This window comes from Chrysochloris asiatica, unplaced genomic scaffold (assembly GCF_000296735.1).
Source record: "Chrysochloris asiatica unplaced genomic scaffold, ChrAsi1.0 scaffold00087, whole genome shotgun sequence".
Lineage (NCBI taxonomy): Eukaryota > Metazoa > Chordata > Mammalia > Afrosoricida > Chrysochloridae > Chrysochloris > Chrysochloris asiatica.
The window spans coordinates 11,690,103-11,694,800 of record NW_006408605.1 but is presented as its reverse complement, the minus strand read 5'-3'; the positions used below and the strand labels follow the sequence as shown (position 1 = coordinate 11,694,800).

At 42.6% G+C, this 4,698-nt stretch overlaps 1 pseudogene; it reads right to left on the bottom strand.

Annotated features, from left to right (window-relative positions):
* Positions 1-2,682, bottom strand: part of LOC102840101 — a 10,198-nt pseudogene extending 7,516 nt beyond the window's left edge.
* Between the last annotated feature and the right edge of the window lie 2,016 nt (positions 2,683-4,698).

The window sequence follows — 4,698 nt, the reverse complement described above, 5'->3', positions numbered from 1 at the left end:
GAGGTTTCTGGGTAACAGTGGTGGCTACACCTCGGGGCTCGTTCACATCACTCAGGGCCTTGCGGGCAAACTCAGGTAGCACAAAGACTGCCGGGTGCATATCGGGGTTATAGTATCACAGCTGCCTCTGCTCCACCTGAGTCTGCGTCAGTGGCTGCACAGGTTCCCGGAAGTTGGTGCTAGGGTTCTTGCTGCACAGCATGAAGCCGATCAGGTCACTGGGGTAGGTGGGAATGGTACAGTAGGCGTAGGCCACCACCGGAAAGAGCGATCTGCAGAACTGCCTCATCTCCTTGATGAGGTGCAGGCGCAGCCACTGGCACTCGCCTTGGCAGCAGAGAATGGCGTCCTCCTTGAGGGCGGTCTCCATGAGCTGGTAATAGGATTCCTTGAAGAGGCTGAGTCTCAGCAGGGCCCATGGGGTCTGAAGACTCAGTGATGATAACAACGAAGGCATCCTGGTTCTGATTCATGAACTCAGAACCATCACCCTCGTGGAGGGTCAGTTTTGAGCTGGAATAACCAACACCTATACTTGGCAGGAACTTCTTAGAGACTTCTTGAATGACATCCTCATCAATTTCACACTGGACCACGGTCTCCACGGAGGGGTGCTTCACCACTTCCCGCAGGACACCCCCTTCCCCGCCTCCCCCACGTTGCGTGGGTTGGGGTGGCTGCAGAGGGGCAGGTTGGCAATCATTTCTTGATAGGAGAACTCATCCCTCTCTGTGCACTGGATGACGCTGTCCAATACCAGCACGTTGCCGTAGATTTTACTGCGCAAGACAAGGATGTATTGGTACCGCGAGCGCTGATGGTGCAGCAGCTGCTCCACCTGTGGCGACAAGGCCTGGCTGGGCAACAGGCTGCGGGTCTTGCGCAGATGGCATCCGGGCAGGGGGCGGTGGAGTCGAGATCCATGACAGGTGGGCGGCGCGGGGTGTGGCCCCGGACTGCGGGCCGTACGGAGCTGCAGTATAATGGGAACAAATCATACGTTGTTTTATTCCAATGATTACATTCCCCTCTATGTACCATCAGTTAACAGTATATACCTTTATTCTGGTTGTTTTTTTTTGGGGGGGGGTATTTTTTATGTACGCAAAACATACAGAAAGTATATATTCATTTAAATGTCCAAAGGGCACATTTTACAAACCAGTCTTTTGAACGAAGGCACACAGCCTTTCTCATTCCATGGGACTAGAGTCCCCAGCTGCTTTGACATCGCCTCTGCCTCTGTCTCCGCTATCATTGATTTTCCGGTTAGGATTCCAAGCTCCCTAAGTATTTCCTTTTTTTTTTTTGGTGGCTATTGCAAATGGTAAGGAGCTCTGGTAGCGAAGTGGTTATGGAATCGGGCTGGGAACCTCAAGGTCAACAGTTCAAAACTACCAGTTGTTCCACGGGAGAAAAATGAGGCTTTCTGCTCCTGTAAAGATTTACAGCCTCGGAAACCATGTACAGGGTCGCTATGAGTCGCAACCGACTCCACGGCACATACCAACAACATTATAAATGGTATTGTTTTCCTAATTTCCTTTTTAGAGCTGTGTTTATTAGTATGTTGGTATCCAACTGATTTTTGTGTATTGGTCTTGTACCCTGCTACTTCACTGACTCTCAATGAGTTCCAATAATTTTCTTGCCGAGTCTTTGGGATTTTCTATAAAGGATCATACCATCTGAAAATAGAGATAGTTTTACTTCTTTGCCATTTGTTGTTGTTGTTAAGTGCCATTGATTTGGTTCCAACTCATAGTGACACTGTATAGGGTTTCCAGCGAGCAGCTGGTAAGTTTGAACTGCCAACCTTGTGATTCAAATCGAATTTGCAGTCCAGTGCTGCCTTTAATTTCACTTTCTGCCTCATAGCTCTCGTTAAGACTTCCAACACGATACTGAATAGGAGTGGTGATAAATGGTATCTTTGTTTGGTTCCTTTTGTCAAAGGGAATGCTTTGTATTTTTCTCCATTGAGAGTAATGTTGGCTGTTGAATTTGTACATATGTTCTTAATTACGTTGAGGAAAATCCCTTCAATTCCTACTTTATTGAGTTTTTTTTCAGGATAACTGTTGGGTTTTGTCAAATGCCTTTTCTGTATCAATCTTTGTGATCAGTAGTTCTTTTCCTTTTTTAAAAAAATTCATGTGCTGTATTATATTGATAATTTTTCTAATAGTGAACTATCCTTGAGTCCCTGTTATGACTCCTACTTGGTGATGATGTTTTAAAAAAATATGTTGTTGAATTCTATTGACTAGGATTTTGTTGAGAATTTTTGCATCTATATTCTTTTTTAGTGATATCCTTGCCTGGTTTAGGATAAGGGTCGTGCTTGATTCATAAAATGTAATCAGGAGTTTTCCATCCTTTTTTATGTTCTGGAATAGTTTGAGTAAAAATGGTGTCAGCTTTTCTGTGAATGTTTGGTAACATTCATCAGTAAAGTCATCTGGGTTTGGATTTTTTTTTTTTTTTTTCATTGCACGAGGTCTTTATTGGGCAGACCAGGGGTGGGGAAAAGGGCTATGCCTAGACGAAGGTTTTGGGCCATTTGGTGAGCGAGGCTTGTGCTGGCAACGACGCAGGACCAGGGGTGACAGTGGGAAGTTGTGAAACTGCTTGACCGCAGCCTGAGGGCACTTGGCTGGCTGCAGTCTCTTCCACCTTCATGATCTGGATAGAATGGACGTGGGCACGAGTCCAGTACCCCTGTCTCAGTAGCATTGAGTGGCTCCAGCAGTGGTCAGGTCCTGTTACTCCCGGTACATGTGTGGGTCATGTTTCGGTAGTCATAGTGCTGCCAATATGCCCAAGTGCTTCACCTGCAATAGGGACTTTTCGAACACCTGCCCACGGTACGCATTAATGATGACGTCTTCATTTTCTTCAGCTGTGACACAAAGTACCAGAAGACGGGAGTTGGTGACAACGTGATTGAGAGCGAAGATGCATCCATCCGTAAAGTGGTGGTGTCTTAGACTTGGGTGTGGGCAGACAGTGCCCCACAACCTTGTACTCGAGAAGTGTGTGTGAGGCCTTCATTGCCAGACCAGCAAAAAAACAACAACAAAAAATTAAGGCTGAACTTATTTTCTGTTGGGAGTTTTTGAATAACCTGATCAATTTCTTTTTTCGTTACAGGTCTACTCAAGTTTCTTCACTCTGTGTTAGTTTAGGTAGGTCGTGTTTTAAAAATATTCATCCACTTCTTAGAGATTTTCAAGTTTATTGGAGCACAACTCTTCATAATAGTCTGTTTCTATCCTTTTTACTTTTGTTTCTGTTGTTACTTCACCCATATAGTTTATTACGAATGGTTATTTATATCTTCTCCTTCTTTTCTTTTATTAGATTTACCAACGGTTTGCCAATTTTATTAATCTTTCAAAAAACCAACTTTTTTGTCTTGTTTATTATTTCTATATTTTTCCTGTTTTCTAATTCATTTATTTTTTCTCTAGTCTGTATCATTTCTATTCTTCTGGTGACAATAGGCCTAGTTTGCTGTCTTCTAATTGTTGGAGATGTTGTTTTTATGTGTTGATTTTGGGTCTTTGTTCTTTTTGGATGTTTGCGCTTATTGATAAAATTGCCCTCTAGACACTGCTTTTGGTGTGTCCCACAGGCTTTTGGTATGTTGTGTTTGTATTCTCATTTGTTTCAAGGAATTAAAAATTTTTGTTTTTTATTTGTTGTATTATCCAGTAGCTGTTAAGCAGGGTGTTATTCAGTTTCCATGTATTTAATTTAATTTCCTTGATTTTCCTATTATTGATTTATTTCTAATTTTCGCTGCAGGTTAATGCGCTGGACTGTACAATCAACTTGAGCCACAAGGTTGGCGGTTCAAGCTCACCAGCTGCTCTTTGGAAACCCTATACAGGGTCATCATGGGTCGGAAGCGACTTGATGGCACTTGACAACAACAACAACAACAACAACAATCTGAGAAGATGCCTTATAGCATTTTCATGTTTTTAAAAGCATAGAGAGTTGCTTTGTGGCCTACCCTATTGTCTATTCTGGAGAATGTTCCATGTGCAATGGAAAAGAATATGTTTTGCATTGCTGTTGGGTTGAGTGCTCTGTATAAATCTATTCGGTCAAGTTGATTATGTTTTTAGTTTCTCCATGTCCTTGTTGAGTTTCTTTCTGGCTGTTATGCCCTTTTTGAAAGTGGTGTATTAAAATCTAGTATTATTGTAGCGTTATCTGTTTCTTTTTTAAATTCTAGTAGAGTTTGATTTAGGTGTTTTGAGGCTCTTTCATTGGTAACATATTTAATATGGTTATGTCCTATTCTTCAGTTACCTTTTAATCATGAGGTGATGGTCTTCTTTGCCTCTTATGCTGGTTTTTACCTTAAAGTATGTTTTATCAGAAATTAATATTGCCACTCCTGTTCATTTTTTTTCTTAAATGTTTTATTATGGATTATGTAATAGTTTACATGGGAGAACATTAGTTTTACATTCATTCTATCGTATATCATCTCATTGCCATGGTTACAACCCCCTCCATGCAATCCTTCCCCCGTACCCCCCAGGTCTTCAGCACACAGTCACTCTCCCTCTCTGGATCTAAAGTCTCCAGCTGCTCCATCGCTTCACGTCATTATCTCTGGCTCCATTTCAGGCATCACTGCTTCTCTGGGTAGGGTCCCGCTCTCTGCTCTTCTCCCTTGAT